General features: G+C 30.5%; 1 protein-coding gene across 1 annotated transcript in view; it reads right to left on the bottom strand.

Moving 5' to 3' along the window:
• LOC147810049 (pre-mRNA 3' end processing protein WDR33-like) overlaps positions 1-18648 on the bottom strand; it is a 162886-nt gene that overhangs the window by 122438 nt on the left and 21800 nt on the right. The gene's annotated exons all lie outside the window — the stretch shown is intronic.

Raw genomic sequence — 18648 nt, 5'->3', positions numbered from 1 at the left:
CAGTAATGCAAACAGAAATTATAAGGCAAGCACATGAAAAAGGTCATTTTGCCACTGCCAAAACTGTGCAAATTCTCCAACTTGATTATTATTTTCCTAAACTCACAAATAAAGTGCAAAATGTGATAGAAAACTGTGTTCAATGCATACTAGTAAATAAAAAACGTGGTAAAGGTGAAGGCTTTTTGAATCCAATTCCGAAAGGTGATACGCCTCTTCACACATATCATGCTGATTTTTTAGGTCCTCTTCCATCAACCAATAAAAACTATAAATATTTATTCACAGTAATTGATGCGTTTTCGAAATTCACATGGATATACCCAGTAAAATCAACTTCAACAACTGATGCTTTAAAAAATCTAGAATTACAGAAAAGTACATTTGGCAACCCATCGCGAATAATAACAGATCGAGGAACTGCTTTTACAGCAAATAATTTCGAAGATTATTGCAAAAATGAATCAATTGAGCACATAAAAATTACAACAGGAATACCTCGTAGCAATGGTCAGGTGGAAAGAATACACGCTACTCTCATTCCAGTTCTAAGTAAACTCTCTATAGCAGAACCAGAAAAATGGTACAAATCTCCAACGAATTTTAAATAGTACAGTAAGTGCCTCCACTAACTATTCTCCATTTGAATTACTTACTGGTACTAAGATGAAATCAAAAGATGATGCCAAAATTCTCCAAATTTTAAATGACGAACATGTGGAAACCCTTAACCATGAACGTGACCAAATCCGGCAAGTTGCGTAGCAAAACATCCAAAAAATTCAAAAATTGAGCAAATCTCAATATGACAAAAAGCCTAACGCATACAAGGAAGGAGATCTTGTTGCAATACAAAGAACCCAATTTGGCACAGGTCTTAAACTACGACCAAAGTTCTTCGGACCTTACCGAATCAAGTCTGTCAAACTACATGATAGATATGAGATGGAAAAAATTGGACAACATGATGGTCCAAACTTCACTTCAACAGCAGCAGACTTTATGAAAAAGTGCCCAACAGATGAAGAGTGATTTTTTTTTCTCTTCAAAATTGTGATTGAACTAATTGTGACTACACCTTGAACTGATTATGACACTAATCCCGAAAGTGACATTTTTTTTCTTATTTTTTTTAAAAATCAAATACGAAGCAAAAGGCAACGACGAGTTCAAATGACCAACGACGAATTCTGAGGTCTTTGCAAAGAGTCTTTTCTATGCACTTTTCTTTCCATTTGTTTTTTGTATTTTTCAGGTTCTCAGGACGTCTGACGAATCAACGATGTCGAATGTGGTACGAGTTCTTAATAATTTTTCTGAATAGTGATATAGCCGAGGACGGCTCCAATTGAGGAAGGCCGAGATGTTAAGGCCATGGAATTGAACATAACCATAAACGCAGCTAGATGACGATAATTGATCACCAGACTATATTGTAATAAACGAAAAGACAATGACGATCTGGTAACGAGATTATTACGATGTATAGTAACGAGATGTAATGTACGGTGTTGATGTTTGAAGAGAAGAGACGTTCTTCTCTGTTTGCTATATTCAATATTTGTTGTTTTTGTCCTAACTAATTTACTTTTGTTATATTAAATATTTAGTTATCAAGTACATGTATTTATTTACCACTCCATACTAACATGCATATAAAGGTAAACATTTTGAGTTGAGACTGTCGTTTTCATCATTTGTTCTTTTAAATATCGTCTGCAAGCTTTCGAACTTTAAACTTAATTCGCTTAAAATAAATATTTAAATTCAAATAAATTTTAATTATATATATCCTAGACAGAAATAAAATTTCAAGAATTTTCTCCATTGCTAATATTTATCAATAGCATTTTCTCAAAAATTTAAATTTATTTTGATTTTTATGTAAAGATATTGTGGTTTGAAGGTAAAAGATATTCATAGTTGAAGCAATCATTTCCTTCTTTTATTTAATATCGTTTGATAGTAATTTCGAAACTTTTAAGCATTTAAATAAAAATAAGCTACGCCTGAATTTGTACTTAGTTATTTGTAAGCTATTCATGCTAATTGTAGGCATGTTTTTTTTTAAATGTGGTAATGGTTTGTTGATGTCGCTATCTGTTCTGTAATTCCGGGCATAATTATTTATTGTCAGATAAAAGATTGTAACTAATATGAATGTATATTTCCATGTTAAAGCTTATGTTAGAAATTATCGGGAAATGAATTAAAAATTAATGTATATATGAGCAAGTGACTTAATCATTTAACAGTGATAAATAAAAGAAAACAAAGAGACATATTTCAATTGATATTTTAGAGTCTCGCAGTGGACTGATCGTTAAGACACGGTTCCCAGCAGATCACCGAAGACAAGCATCGCTGGTAGCGGTCAGTGTGCGGGTGGGTGACCACTTGGATCAGTCTGCGTAGGGACCGAGGATGTGCGGTATTGGTTCTCGTTAAACTGTTCTACCGCAAAGTACTCGACTTCGCGTGCAGATCGTCGGACTGCAGAAACGGGGGGTGCCATCCCCTCTGCAGAGGATCAAAATTTTGATGGCATGTCTTCGGATCATCCTCCGGGATGTTTTCCAGACCGTCGCCAATAGCCCATTGTGCAGTTCTAGTGCGACTTAAATGAACTACTACCACAACAACAATTAATATTTTAAGATACTGATTAAGAATGGGTGATAAATCGATATATCACGAAAAATCGACTTAACGCATAAATCGTCATGCCGATATAGCGGATTTTCAACTCAAAATGATTAGTCTAATAATGTTCCAAGTTCTTGTTTACAGTTGCGATTTCGTCAGGAATAAACTTGTTTCTTTCAAAACACTGAAAAGTGGAAAAAATGGAGGAAACTAAATGTTGAGAAATACAATTGCTTAATGATAACCAATGTATGAATCATTCATATTTATAAATTGTTTTTAAAAATATTTCGTACCAAAAATTTTTTTTCACATTTTTTAAATAATTTATATTTTAATTTCGCTGGAGAAGATGTCCGAGCGGTTGGCGTGTCTCACTGCGAAGCCAATGGTTGAGAGTTCGAAACCCGCCCAGGGCATGGATACAACTGTTTAATGAATGATGAGATATCTTCACGTTCTAAGACTCAATCCTAATTGGTTCAGAGAGGTGACCTCAAATATGCCAATTACTTAGTGCGACGATTTTATTTCCCCATCTTGGATCCCAGAATGTTAATTTAACTTTTAGCGTATTTCACCATATCTCGAGAATTTTTTAAGTGATATGAAAAATGTTAGGAAATGAAAAACGTCTGTCAAAAGATAATTCCATGCAAGAAAATAAATTTCAGTAAATATTTATTATTTTATTAAAAAATTGTTTTAATTGTAAGCTCTACAGTTTTTTTTTTTTTTACATTTTTTTAAAGTACGTGATTCTGTATGGCAAAATGCAAAATTTGAGCAAAAATCGGTTGAAAAGTTCCGAAGAAAAGGATTTTTTTAAAAAAGTTGTATACTTAAAATTCGATTTTTTTTAAACTTTTCAACCGATTTCGCTCAAATTTTGTATTCCGCCGTGTAAAATTAAGTACTTCAAAATTTTAAAATGATGTTAAGAATGTTGCAACCATTCAAAATTTTTTCGACAATTATTAAGTAAAATAATAAAAAATATTTACTAAAATGTTCTCAATTATTTTTGGATAAACGAATTTTATAAAAGTCTACAAACAATACGTTTAAAATAGGGATGCGCAATCTTTTTCAATGAAGGTGCACAACAGGTAAGGTCTTCGGGCTTATTTTATTTAGACATTTTGACGGCAAATGTAGTAATATTTAATTAAACATAAGTGTACTAAGCACTAACTTTATCTCTGTAAACTTAGTACTATATATTTAAAATATGCAAACATAATGTGCTTGCAAATTTGTCTTCTGGAAGATAAATGGAAAAACGAAGTTTGAAACAAGATATTTTATACTAAACCAAAAGTTTTCATACTTCTGTTTTTTTTCTTTTTTTTTCTCTTTTTTTTTTCTTCTTTTTTTTAAAATTTTATTGAAGCAAGGCAATTTCGTGATTTTTTCGACACCTGTAGTTTTAAGAATTAAGTACGATTGTTTTTTTGTATCATTTTTTTCTGTTTTATTATAGTTTAACATTTTAACGGAACATTTCAGATAGCTTATTCGTTTATTGTCAATTTTTCATTTACTGTAACAGACAGATAACATAGAAAAGTGCGATATTTGATGAAGGAACTTTTAAAAAAATTTCCCTTTTCTTTTTAAAAAAAAGAAATCTTCTTCATAAATTTTTTTATTAGCGTTTTATCATGACTAGGACTGGGCTATAAATCGATATATCGCGACATATTGATTTAACGCCTGTATCGGCAGGTCGATACAGCGACTTTCGTTCCAGGCGATGCATCAGAAATCTGATTTAAGCCGTCGAGTAAAGAAGACGAACGATATAGCAATATACGATATAGCGATACAATACACGCAAGGATCTCTTAAGTTCCGATGCCAACTCGCGCTGGGGAAGACGATGTTCGTATCGTTATATTGAAACGGCCTTGATAGATGAGCGGTAGAATCAGTTTTGAGAACATATATCGTGATCTCGCATGTTCGTTTCCGCACCTCTTAGTTTTTTTTTTCTTCTTTGTCGCGACTTGATATCGATCTGTAGATTATTTTCAGTGGGACTGACTTTGTGATCGCCGTAGTTACCTTGTTCTGAACGTAATCTATCGAAGAAATTATCTATTATTGAAAAGAATATATAAAAAAGTGCTTCTTAATTAATTAGGTAAATTCTTTCTTTGAAACAAAACTTTCTTTTTTATTTTAAATGTGAAAATTAATTTTGATATTATATGTTTAAGTATTATTTTACATTATTGAATTTATTATAAACGGAAATATAATTTAAGGTGGCCATAAAGAATTAAATTAAAAAGTAATTCAATTTGTTAGGCTATTTTTTACTTTATTTTAATTTATTAAAAACTTTTTGGATAAAATAATAATTTAATGGGCTTTTATTACTGATTTTAAATTTATAAATCTTTAGCTGTTTTCATTTTTATAAATAAAATTATAACAAAACTTATTTTTCCTCTTTTGGATTTGGACATCAGTCAATCAACTTTGTTTATTCAAAAAAATTAGTAATGTTTGCGATAGCGACTTCTTTTTTTAAAATCATTTAGCACTTTGTTTTATTAAAGTGTATAATCGTGTTTTTTAATTTTCTTTCAATATTGTCAGTTGAATATATTATCGAATATCATAATTCTTTTGTTTTTATTTTTAAGAAAATAATCCTTACTTAGTTTTTTCGTTCCGACTTCGGTAATTATTCAATTTAACTTTATTATTTATGTGAAATAATAATTATAAAAAATAGTGTTGTTTTAAAAGTGTTTTTTTTTTTTGTTTAATTTATTTAGCACTTTGCTTTAAGCATACAAATAATTTTTAACGAACTTATTTTTTAAATTTTCTTCCTATATTGTTAGGTAAATATATTGATAAATTTCAATTTTATTTATTTTTTTATTATTGATTTTTAAACTAAGAAATCTTTCATTATTTGCGCGATCATTTTTAGAAAATATAACATTAATATCTTTCTTCAGCAAAACATATACATCAAATTCATAAATTGATTTAAATCAATCTGAGTATGAAGTTTTGATAGAAATCCGACATTCTGCGCCTTACAAGTAAATGAATTTCAAAAATACTATATCACGATACATCGCTATATCGCGATGCAAAACTGACGATGCATCACGATACAAAATTTCTTATATCACCCAGTCCTAATCATGACTCAACATTTTTTAAAGATCGCTTATATTAAACTTCATAGCAATTTAAATTGAGAGTTTCATTATTAGAGTTTCAAACTTGCTTTAATTAACTTCTTTATTATAACGCGAAAATTTTTAGGAGCGTTTTTGTTAGACTTTATTCTTTACTTTTTTTTTTTTTTTTTTTTTTTTTTGAAAATACGGTAATTGGAAAACTGAGATGTCCAGCTTTAAAATTTTCTTTCCAGTATTAAGATTTTTCTTTTCTTTGTTTCGCTTTTGTATATAATCTTTGTTTTTATGAACCATTTCTATGAGAGCGCGGCATTTACAAAAACTTTTCTGATATGCTATATCTTTAACCCTGTTTTACGAATAAGTTTTGCACAAAAATAATATTAACATTGAAATTTCGATTTAAACTGTTGCTTTACTGTTAAATAAAATGTTGCTATCTGGAGCCAAAAATATGGAATTCGGCCGACTTTTATTTTCGAATATTCCTCCAAATCACTTTCGTCACCCAGAAAACAATGGAAAAATAACTCAGATTTACGATGCAATTGAACCAAATTAAATTATGTCAAAAAGTGATTATTTAAATACGCGATTTTTTATATACGCGATTAAATTTTTTGGGTTTACGTTATTAAGTGGACTAAATACTCTTTAGAGTTGCTGTTTTCCAAAGCTTGCAGGCTAGACAGGGAATCCGTATAAATTGAGATATTGTCTGTAATTCTTTGTTCTTTAATCCAACGAATCGACTGGAGAATGGCCCATAATTCAGCCTTAAACACGGAAACGTGATCAGAGATGCGAAAGGTTTTTCTTTCAACAGGTTCTCCCTCCAGATAGGCCACGAAAGCGCATCCTGTCTTAAATTCATTGTTAACTAAAATTTTCGATCCATCTGTGAATAATTCTAGTCCTTTATAAGTAGGTAAATGCAGTTGATATTGAAGTAAAATTTCTTCAGCCGGATGATAAATATAAGGTGTAGGTATTGGTTTATAGATTATATGTTCTTCTCATGTTGAAAAATATTATTAAGTTGAGCTTCTATGTTTACTGCCATATCTAGAGGAATTGTTCCAGCAAGTACTTGGAGAGAGTCAGTAGATGCAGTCTTGTATGCCTTAGTGATAGATAGTAAAGAAGTTCTTTCCATTTTTTTCAATCTATTAATGATTCTTACCTGTTGGGAAAACCAAATTTCTGCTCCATTTAAGATAAGTTTCTGAGTGCTGTTTAGGTAGATGAATTTCCGAACATCAGGGCCAATCCCCCAGTCGACCCCAGAGATTCTATTTAGTTAGCTTGAAATTTAGTAACTTTGCTATAGATAAAGTCAAGGTGAGGCAACCAGGAAAGCTGATAATACAATCTGAATTCCAAATAATCTATGGTTTCCCTCGTTGCAATGTTAGCCCCACAGAGTTTTATAGTTTTACTCTGTCGATTTACGACTACTAATGTTCAACTCCGTAGACTTGTATTTTTGAACCCAATTCAGAAGACAATGGAACTTCTGCATCAAATATTGGGAGAAATTTGCCTTCGTGAATGTAAGAGTTAAATAAAATTATTATTTGGTGCGTAATAAAGTAAAGTAAAGTTATTTGTGTAATTGTAGTTAATAGATTGAAATATTTGGTATATGTACTAGTAATTGGATATAGTTATGATTAAATAACAGTTAAATGATTGAAACGTCGTGATAAATATAATTAAGGCCGAAACATATGAAAGGGTAATTAAATTAAATTAAAGGGAATGTGATCGTTAAGGTAAGTGGTTGTACAATGCCATTGTGGGATAACAATAACCCAATAGGTCCGAAGGGTCACAAAGTGTGAGGTTTGAACAAATTGGATGATTTGGTATCACCAAATTTGGAAAAAAGGGCGAAACTAAAATAGATTAAAGATAAATAAGGTAAAGTCATGCTATATCCAAAATATATATGATTTAAACAGTAAGCTGATGTCTCCAATAAGAAAAACTAATAAAATCACACTTATGCATGCCCATAACAATAAAAAGGTACTCACCACATACAGAAGGAAAAAAGGCGATAAATAGTAGCTATAAATGTAAAGCTAAAAATCACACAAAACTTTCTGTTCAACTAAACATTTATTTTTGTAAAACTACTTATTTTGATTATTGCGTAACAAACAAGCAATATGATTCCAACACATTATATGGCACAGGAAAAATATATCTTTTAGAAGGAAATGGGTGACAAGAGAATTTAAAGAAACCAAAGGCGTCATGCAAAAAGTTAAATATAAAAGAACGAGTAATTTAACCGTTAAAATAAATATGAGAAGAAAGCTTAAATTTGAGAGGGCTTTTAATGTTAAAGAAAAATTAAAGGTATAAAATTTTGATTTTAAATTTACAGAATTTGATTATAGATATGGATTTAATTTAAGATAAAGGTTAAGAAAAAATGTAAAAAGAAATCCCTCGATACGGACCAAAGTCCGCATCTCGGAGAACAAGAAAAAGTTAACCTGCCCGAAGGCTCCAGAAAAAAGAGAATGTCCTTTAAAAAAACTTAAAAATTTCTTAACTGGGGTAGACCAGAAAAACTACGACCAATTAAAATTAAAGAGGCGGAGAGTTTGAAATTTAAAGGAAAGAGATTGGTTAGTTAGCCCCCCTAAAATTAAAGGAAGAAAAAGAAAGGCGTGAATAGAGGGGTTGGTTGACTTTCCCCACAGGAAGTGCGATGACCGCAACGACCATGAGAAAGGTCAACAAGAAAGTTAAAAATAAAATTGCCAAATTGAAAAAAGGAAAAACGTTTAAAGAAAAATTGAAGGCTTAAATAAAATTAGAAATAAAATTGTCACATTACATTAAGTGTATATGTGACAGTGAAGGTGAATTAATTCCATTTTTTTAAGCTGCATAGAATATGCAAGAAAAGTACTCCTGAACAGTTGGTGTGAAGGGCGAATCTAAGATGTCGCAAATTTCGAAAAAGAATTTTCAAAAGTTTTTACATCTCAATGGATTGTATGGAATCAAAAGTTAAACCCTCATACATCTATTAGGTTTTTCTTATCGTAATTAATTTTCATGTTTTTCAAATAAAATGTTCTATATCTACAGAAAAAATTTCTAATTTATATGCTTGAAAAGTTCCTCCCATTTGTTTTAATACCAATAACTCCTATTAGAAATATAAACAAATACAACTTCCAAATATAAATAAGGAAGTGCTTTTTTTTTTCTTTTTTGATCTGCCAGAATTTATTATTGAGTTTTAGTTTCATTTGACTTTCTAACAGATTGCAATCGATGCAGAGAAATCAGCTTTTTGTTGTGTTTAAATGTTAACGATTATTAAATCGTATTATATAGTTAAGAAAAAATGATGTAATCTTTATTTATATATTGTCGTGCTTTCAAAATATTTATCCAATTAAATTTTGACAGTAAAACATTTTTTTACAATGTTTAAATCACAAAGAAGATTGTTTTAACTAAATTTAAAACTACCTTCTACGTCGTGCCTTTGAAAGCTTTTCCCCAGAATTGTAAATTATTTATTATTTTTTATTATTATTTTTCAACCATTATTTTTTTATTCACTAACTCACTAACTTGATTTTATTATGATTGCCAAATAGTAATTTTATTTTTTAAAAGTTTGTTATGCACGCTATTGTTCTTTGTTTATTACAGGGTTTTGCATAACAGTCACCCTTAATATTTTTTCTTCTAAAGGCAGGCACTGAACTTTTACGCACTTCGAATGTCAAGATGCCGGAAGTATTATTCATTTAACTTTACCCAGCGGGTACCTGTGAACCTAAATCACGGAGACGATCAACGTGCCCAACTGCCACAGATACCCGTTTATAGGGTGGGCCACATTCACACAATAGAGAACAACACACACAGATAAACATTCATGTCCGGAGCTGGATTCGAACCCGCAGTCAGGCACTCTAACCGCTCAACCATCTGGCCGGCCCTTTGATATATTTATGCCCTGTTTGTCAAAAATGAAGTTAAATATAAATGAGAGGTCTCAAAATCATATTAAATCGGGCAAATAAAAACGTTATCAAAATTATGCAAACGTTGATGATGAAGGTGGATTGAAAAACATCTAAATTAATTAAAAATCATTGTCTAATGAAAGTTGGAAGTGTATACTATAATAATCACCTTTCAAAAGTTTTCTGTTTTCTTCGAATTACCTAATAAGTTTCGTTGCTTTGAGTCCTGCGTTCCACAATAGTGATTCGACCACAATAATCGATTTCAATAACTTTTTTTAGTTCAAATTTTATTTTGAATTTTAAACATTATGCATATTATTTTTGATCCATTTTTTACCCATTAATTGAACCCAAAAATTATAAAAAATTAATAAAGTGTCCACCAACTTATCCCCTAATAACCGGCTATTAATAATAATTAGAATGCAATGGAGAGGAATGCCCGCAGTCGAAGAAGACGATAGTATACTTCAAATGTATACTATACAGAAATTGTTTTTCTTCTCATATCGTATTTTAAACCATCATCGATCCTAGAGACACCTGTGCTAATGATTGTAAATCGAGTAACATATATAGAATGAAATATTTTTAAAAATGCTTTATACAGATTTCTCAGTATATGTATATATTTTTCGAAATTTTGACACCTCTCCTTTGATCTGGCATTAGCATCAAAGTTGTCATTTGAACCCAAAAATTATAAAAAAATTACTAAAGTGTCCACCAACTTATCCCCTTATAACCGGCTATTAATAATAATTTGAATGCAATGGAGAGGAATTGCCCCAGTCGAAGTAGACGATAGTATACTTTAAATGTATAATATACAGAATATGTTTTTCTCCTCATATCGTATTTTAGACCATCATCGATCCTAGCGACACCTTTGCTTAATTATTCTGAATCAAGTGACATGGATAGAATGACATATTTTTAAAAAATGCTTTATAAAGATTTCTCAGCATATGTATAAATTTTTCGAAATTTTGACACCTCTCCTTTAATCTGGTATTTGTATCAAAGTTGTCATTTGAACCCAAAAATTATAAAAAATTATTAAAAATAATGTCCGCCAAATGAGTCCCTTAAAGCCAGCTATTAATAATATTTAGAAAGCAATGGAGAGAAATGCCTATAAGTGAAGTAGACAATAGTATACTTCAAATGTATACTATACAGAAATTGTTTTTCTTCTCATATCGTATTTTAAACCATCATCGATCCTAGAGACACCTGTGCTAATGATTGTAAATCGAGTAACATATATAGAATGAAATATTTTTAAAAATGCTTTATACAGATTTCTCAGTATATGTATATATTTTTCGAAATTTTGACACCTCTCCTTTGATCTGGCATTAGCATCAAAGTTGTCATTTGAACCCAAAAATTATAAAAAAATTACTAAAGTGTCCACCAACTTATCCCCTTATAACCGGCTATTAATAATAATTTGAATGCAATGGAGAGGAATTGCCCCAGTCGAAGTAGACGATAGTATACTTTAAATGTATAATATACAGAATATGTTTTTCTCCTCATATCGTATTTTAGACCATCATCGATCCTAGCGACACCTTTGCTTAATTATTCTGAATCAAGTGACATGGATAGAATGACATATTTTTAAAAAATGCTTTATAAAGATTTCTCAGCATATGTATATATTTTTCGAAATTTTGACACCTCTCCTTTAATCTGGTATTTGTATCAAAGTTGTCATTTGAACCCAAAAATTATAAAAAATTATTAAAAATAATGTCCGCCAAATGAGTCCCTTAAAGCCAGCTATTAATAATATTTAGAAAGCAATGGAGAGAAATGCCTATAAGTGAAGTAGACAATAGTATACTTCAAATGTATACTATACAGAAATTGTTTTTCTTCTCATATCGTATTTTAAACCATCATCGATCCTAGAGACACCTGTGCTAATGATTGTAAATCGAGTAACATATATAGAATGAAATATTTTTAAAAATGCTTTATACAGATTTCTCAGTATATGTATATATTTTTCGAAATTTTGACACCTCTCCTTTGATCTGGCATTAGCATCAAAGTTGTCATTTGAACCCAAAAATTATAAAAAAATTACTAAAGTGTCCACCAACTTATCCCCTTATAACCGGCTATTAATAATAATTTGAATGCAATGGAGAGGAATTGCCCCAGTCGAAGTAGACGATAGTATACTTTAAATGTATTATATACAGAAATTGTTTTCATCTTCATATCGTATTTTAGACCATCATCGATCCTATCGACACCTGTGCTATTATAAATCGAGTGACATATTCAGAATAAAATCTTTAAAAAAAATGTTTTATACGTATTTCTTAGCGTATGTATATGTTTTTCAGATATGTATATGGGTGATTCTAACGAAATATGACTATTCACTGTCCCTTGCTCCAAGATCTAATACTATAATATTAAAAGAACTTTAGAAAAAAAATTATAAATTGCATTGATATTATCATTTTAAAATGACTTAGCACTAGCATTGACTGTTTTGTATAGTTAAAAAATTTAATTGAACTTCAAAATGTCATTTTCCATGCATGTCCCAAACAATGTTTCCAATAGTAACTTGCTACAAAACTACCCATAACATTTTCAATATCTAATTTTTTTTTTCCTCAACCGATGTAAGCATTTCTAGAATATACGCAAAGGGTATTATTAACGAAAACTTTGTTTAAAATAATTTTTTCAGTCAGTAATTTGCTTGTCCCAAGAAAATCTGCCATTTTCCTGGCTAATCTTATATAGTGGTTTATAACCAAAATAGATAGAGTCAACAATCAATATCTTAAGTTAATAGATTTATTAGGTACCCTCCTATATGAACATGTCTTGTTGCAAGAATAAAGAATCAATTTTCTGGTTCAAAATCTATTTCAAAATTTTTTTCAAGATGAGTAGGTTTTTGTGTTGTCATTTTCCTGGCTTCTTGAAATCATTAATAACATAAACTACATAGATTTATCTGAGTTATTTCAAGAAATCCTGTTGTTTTCTGCAGAATGTAAACGTCTTAGGCCAAAATATTAAATTAAAGTAAAGTTATATGCTATAAAATGGCGAATTTGTCATAATCCTGGCTGTCATTTTCCTGGCTTATGAAATCCGGGACATTGAAGTGTTACCAAATTTTTTTTAACTGTTAATACTGTAAGGCAGAAAAGCAAATATTAACCAAATACCAAGTTTATGTATGATTGTAATATGGTTGGATGTTATTTATTTATTTAATGATTGATTATTATACACAAATTTATTCTGTACATATTAGCAACAACAAAAAAATTTATTCTTTCTACAGCGGATAAAAATAACTAATTTAAGCAATTTTTGGTCCATCTAACATAAGGCTCAAGTTGAGTTACTTACTATTAACTTAAAATGACCATTTTTTAAACTTCTAAGCTATGCTTATGTCATTTTCCTGGCATTCAAGATTTGGCGAATTTCTATTTTTTTTTTCTCGACTAAATGTCAATAACCTACACTGCTGTCGGTAAGATATTAATAAATGTAACTAAAGAAGTATACAAAAAAATTTTTAGATTATTTCGAAGACTTTAAATTTGAAGAAATTTTTTGCTTCGAATTGTCATGTTCAAAAAGAATCACCCATACATGTTTTTGTATATGTGTTTGGAAGGGGGCTACAATCCTGTTGCAGGTGCTTTTAGCCCGGTTTAACAGATTTTTGCGATACGCATTATTAGAATTATTGTGTTAATTTAGTTAAATTAAAAATTAATATGCTTAGTAATTGAATATTTTAGATGAATATTATCTCTTTTGTTGATTCTATGTGAAAACTTTTTAAACCAAGTAAAATAGGAACCTATTAAATATATAGGATAAACTTTAAAAATTAATTTTAATTTTAAGACCACTTATTTCGCATTCAAATTTGAATTAGTTTGTTTTGAACGGGATTCAACGTCATCTTAAAGGGTTACCAAAAACTAAAAAAATTACGACAATTTCAGGAAAATTAGATCCTGAGCAATTTTTACTCTTATTTAATATTTAAAAAAATAATGCATAGATTTTGTTGTAAATTTACACGTAACAACGGTGATAGAATTCTGTTTATTTCCCCCTGGTTTCAATTAAACTTACACTTTTAATAAAAAAAAATAATAAAGTTTTTATTTATTAAAATATAGAACATTGCAATGATTATTATTGTTAGAATTTAACTGAACTGTATGAAAAAATGCTATGTTTATTTTATCATCGGCGTTGACCATAAATTCGTGGCAACCAATGCTTAACACTTTCTAATTTTGATTGCAACGAAGAAAAGAAAAGTTACTGTTTGTTTCCATTGGAAAACTTGCAATGGCAGCATAATAATGAAGAAAACCCTCTATGGTTCGACCGATCTCATAATCCATATAAAACATTTGCAATGAATTTTGTAGCCGAACATTAGATATAATTCTACTCCTGGGTTAGGCAGAAACTATAAATCTACAATAATTTACTGCTGAAAATAAATATTAAATACAATAAAGAATGAAATGTGTGAATAAAATTTTATTTCTCTTAAAATAAAATATTCTGCTAAAGCAAAAAGTAAGGAAATAAAAATAAGGAATATTTTTGGGATTCATCAATTTTATCTTTTTTTTAAAAAAAAAATAGAGCACTAAAAATGAAATTTTTAAAAGAATCACCGGATAAACTAAAAATCTGGAGTTAAAGACATTTTAAATCTAACATGAAATAAATTTAACGAGAAATAAAATAAATTGTCATTTAAAACGATATTCTAAAAATTAAAGAGTAGAATTGATTGTTTTTTGTAATACCAACGTTGAATAGAAAACTAAAAAGAAGATTTTCGATTTTAATGTAAAATTAGGAACCTTTCTGATGGTGCAATTTCTTATCAATGAGAAACTATTTCAGTAAAACCACCTTGTACCTTGTTATAAAGGGAAGAAAATCACGGAAAGTTTCTCAGTTAGACCAACGATTTAGAAAATATATAACCTGACAGGTTGAAAATTGAATTTATGAAACTTAAGAGTAAAAAAAACAAAAAAAAAAAAACACACATTTTATACAAAACATTCAATTTATACTTACCGCTTACTTAATGCATTCATACGAGCTTCAGTTTAATTGTAAGCGTGAATGAATTTAAAATCTTTATATATATTTCTCTTACACGGCACCAAAAAAAAACCTCATTGCAACTCCCCGAATGGCAACGTTAGAAAATCGACCAATGATTGCTGCTAAAAATGTCACATGAGGTGGCTCAACATATAGCGGTTTTAAAAACGGAAACAATAACCAGAGTGAGCATTATCAGGTTGTTCAATTCAGATTCATGCCCTAAACCCATGATAATATTTAATTTAAACTTAATTTGGAATTAATTAGGCTGGCCTTCTCCATGACTATAAATAAGTCACAAGGTCAGACTTTTGAGAAAATCAGTTTAGTATTGACTAAACAAGTTTTTAGTCATGGACAATAAGTCATTTGACAGCCTTTCAGTAATTGCTCCAAGATGCCAAATCTATAATTGTGTTTTCAAAGAAATTCTAAATGCTTAGTGTTAATTTCTTAGAGCTTTGCAGAAAAAAATGTTTTTTGGAAAAAATTTAATTGAAACTTCTATTGGCAGTAGGCAAGGGGAACTGCTGAAATCAAAACTCCCCGATTAGAAATGCAGCATGGCGACATCCACGTGGTATTTCTCGGGTAATGCTAACAGCCATGCATTTTAATTTATTGTATGTAAAACATACTTATTTTGTTCTAAAATGCTATGTACTTTATCACAAATGTTAATTAATATAGAAATTGATTTCAATAATGCTGATCACCAAAAAATATTTCATTTGGCGATAAAACAAATTTTTGTGTTCTTGAAAATGAAAGACTTTTTGAGGGTTATTATCTCACAAGGAAAAGTTAGGGTTTAAAGTTTATATTTTTAATTAATAAAATTTTTTTCTAAAACATTCAGAATTTCTATCATCAACTAATTTATTATACACATTTAGTTGAATTTAGGCGAGTAACTGCAATATTTGATAATTTATTTTGCTAATATGTTTCTCATTTAGCTAATGTTTTGATTTTTTCACCATGTACAATCTAAATAGCTAATATACTTTTTTAAAAGCCAATAAGAACATTGATAGAATTCTTCTACATAAGTACAATACTATGTCTTTGATGATAAAATACTATGTCTTTGATGATAATATACTATATCTTTGTGCTAGAACATTGTGTTCATTGGCGAGCGAGCGCAGCGAGCCATGGTTCACGGCGTGAACCACATAGGATTGCGTAGCAATTCTCGGGGGTTGACGAGCGTTAGCGAGTAGGGGACGGAGCCTCCTAGTATATTTAAATGTTCTCAAATGAGCTTCTTTTTAAGTAATGAAACCTTTACACTGGTTTTAACAACTTTATAGGTGTGTGTTTTTTCATAAAAATAGTAAGATTTTTAGAACTTGATGAGAGCGTGTTTCTTATTTGTGGAATCCAATGAATTATTTAATGTATTAAGTGTTTCAAAAAGTTTTTTTGAGTTTGCAACTAGCACATTGTAAAAAATTGCTGTAATTTTTGCAGAAAATTTCCATGCATTTTTTTTACAATACCGGAGTTGTAACGGTAAATGAACCTGGTTGGCAGGATGCTGGACCCACGTTCATGAGAACGGGAGTTCGAATGTAGCCATCCGAAAACTCCCTTTGTAGTAAATGGTGACTGGTGCAAATTAAATCTATCGAGTCGCAAAGTCCTCCATGTTCCCATAAAAAATTATACCTCTGAGGGTACTGAATTGGAGATTGATCATTCTCTGGCTCAGGTGAAAATTACGATGTGTGGAAGAATGAATGAATTCACCCTGTAAACGGGTGGGACGTATGGGTGTGGACGAAGTCAAATTCTTGGCCATAGATAGCGCCACTGAAAAACAATAACAATTGCACCATTTGCCTACGACAACAGCATCAACGAAAAATGAAAATGCTTTTTGCTGCAAAATCGATTGTTTTCATCACATATGCCAGATAATCAGGGCCGACTGAAATCATTTAACGACATTTTCAGGTGGCTAAAGAACATTCGATGTACACTTGTCTTTCTTTTCATACTATTAATTAAATTTTATGTTATTTTCTTAAAACGTTTTAGGACGAAATACGCAAAATTAACAATAAGGAGATCCCCTCACCAAACTTTGGGATTCTATTTTCCAGCAATCCCCTTTATTTTGGGAGTTAATAATCATAATCGGTAGAAAAATTTTTGTTCTGATTTCGTAACTCATTCCGTTTTTGTATCTGATTTCGTAACTCATCTGCACTAACTAATTAACAGATTAAAGATCACCCCACCCCCTTGAACTATTAAGTACAAGAACTTAAAAATGCTGTCATTAGATTAAAAGTTATTCTAGGTGTTTTGCTTATTTTTTTTCAGCACTGTTCATTACTTTAGTTCTACTATAATCTATCACAAGATGTTCAAAAATAACAGTGAAAACGTGTAAAACCGAAAAACGTAACAGCAACTTGTTTCTTCTGCATGAAAAAAGCTTTCTAGTCTTTTCCGCTAGAGCGTTTTGTTTAAAATACTTCTATAGATAAGTTCGATCTGGGAGAGGTCGTCAACTTTATCTCAATGCAACTATTATAAAAATATTTATCTATTAGAATTGATAGATAAATATTTTATGTAATATGTATAGTTGTTGTACTCATCCATATAGGCTGAGGGGGTAAGATTGTTCCTGAATTCCAGTGGCGCCATCTATGGCCAAGAATTTGACTTCTGCCACACTTGCTCATAGGGCGGACCCATTCATACATCTACAGATCATAATTTTGACCAGAACCGGAGAACCATCAATCTACAATTGAGTACCCCCAGACGTATTGATTTTTGATGAGAACATGGAGTACTTCGTGATCCAACAGATTTAGCGTGCAACAGTCACCATTTTACTATACGGGGAGTCTTCGGCCGCCTGGATTCGAACTCCCGTTTTCATAAAACCAAGCTATCCCGGCCTTATATAATATGTATCTACTATTGCTATGAAAAGCTCCCCAATCGGTGCTCGGGGGTAATTTTAAAGTTGACAGTTTGGTCCGGCGGGAGTGTCTCCTAACGTTTGAACAAATTTGAAGTGGATTGGTTCATAACAGCAAAAATTGGTGGAAATTATCGGAATTCTCCTAACACTGTTTTGAGCCGTGATGGCTCACCGGCTAAGGCAGTCATTGAGAAGAGCTAAGGTTCGATTCCCACTCAGCTTCAGATCGATAGGTATCAGATGGTGTGTAAAGTAAAGGGGGCATGTGCGTAGTGTCTACCACATTGCCACAATCATGACGTTGGTCACGAAATTGCGCAATCTTATCCCCCATGACCCACTACGAGCTGTACTCGACCACTGATTTATTTTTATACCGCATTGCGACCATCGATCTTAGGAATTTTAATTGAACGATGCATTTAAAATATAATATAAAACATTGAGTAAAATTTAAAAAAATAAGCTCTGAAAAACTATTAATATTTAAACTAATATTTGAACCACACAAGGTAATGAAAAAAAAATCCAATTCGAATGTGCTTAAAATTTCAAAAGTAATTGATAAATAGTAAAATATTTTTCTGAAATTATTTAAAAAGGCTTTGAACAAAGAAAGAATCATCTTCCAATATAAAACGATACGTGAAAATTGTAATATATATATTTTATCTGACAAGACAAAAATGTTTAAATTAATATTAAATTTAGTAAATAACTA

The sequence above is a fragment of the Parasteatoda tepidariorum genome, chromosome 5 (assembly GCF_982258835.1).
Source record: "Parasteatoda tepidariorum strain Cologne lab strain chromosome 5, Ptep-v5.0, whole genome shotgun sequence".
Lineage (NCBI taxonomy): Eukaryota > Metazoa > Arthropoda > Arachnida > Araneae > Theridiidae > Parasteatoda > Parasteatoda tepidariorum.
This window is presented reverse-complemented; position numbering and strand designations above follow the sequence as displayed.